The following is a 1,188-nucleotide window of genomic DNA, read 5'->3' as shown; positions in this document are numbered from 1 at the left end:
ACGCCAATTAGCACAAATGGTAAGTTCCGACAGTGCCTACAAGTGTGCCTACTGGCCGCTAGATGGCAATACCGGTTTCATATGTATACACCTGGTATCTTTCGAAAAAAACAGCAAAGATGTTATCTAACTATAAAAAGGACCATTTTTAATAACATATTGTATTCGTACACATTTTTATTTATTTTTTCTGCTTGGCAACCATTCCATGACCATTTATCTTTCCAAAAGTTTTAAAATACAGTAAAATAATAAAATATTTCTTTTTTCATACAAAATAGACCTTACGCGACATTATTTGACACTTTTTCACCACCAACGTACCAATCACATTCTAAACCAAAATCTTAAATCTTTATTTTCTAAAAAAAAAAAAACACTTTTTAAAACTTTCTTGAATCAATATCTGCCCTGGCCATCAAAAACGATTTTCTGATCACAATCTTTCACCTCAATTAAAAAACACTTTAGATCAGGAGTGCTCTTTTGTTTCATCTTCAAAAGGTGATATAAATTATAATAATATTTTTTCGCTCTCCTGAAAAATTTATACGCACAATGCGGCAAAACAAGTTTTTTTACAGTTTAGTCTAGACCTTATATTTTTTACTCAAGTACTTGAATGAAGTATAAAAAGTATTAAATTAAGTATTTAAATCAAGTACTTAAATTTATGTAAAACATTATGAAATCAGTAAAGACACACCTGGCAGAGGATATACAACAGGTTGAAATAATTAAAAAAATTCCTTTATGTTTATCTTAATAAATTAATTAGTGTGAGTGCTACGTCAAGATTAAAAACACTTTGAGACTTCATTTTGAATTTTTTATTCGGCATGTATGTAAAAACAACGCTTGGTTTCATTAAAAAAATATAATAATAATAATAATAATAATAATAATAGATCTTTATTATGTTCCACGAGATATGTACATTAGCTTACAGAAAGAGATAGGCGAGTGGACATAAAAGGCCGAGGTTCAGCCTTAGCTGCTTTACAACCTATATAAAGCGATTGTTGATTTGATAACAAAATTAATAAACAAATGTATATTTTAACTTTAACAAAATGTACTAAATTGAAAAAAAGAAAATAAAAATAATGAAAAATATCAAAATTGATTAAAAATTAGACGACAGTATACATAGGATTTTTTAATACGTAATGAAAATTATTAATTGTT

This window comes from Belonocnema kinseyi, chromosome 9 (assembly GCF_010883055.1).
Source record: "Belonocnema kinseyi isolate 2016_QV_RU_SX_M_011 chromosome 9, B_treatae_v1, whole genome shotgun sequence".
Classification (NCBI taxonomy): domain Eukaryota; kingdom Metazoa; phylum Arthropoda; class Insecta; order Hymenoptera; family Cynipidae; genus Belonocnema; species Belonocnema kinseyi.
This window is presented reverse-complemented; position numbering follows the sequence as displayed.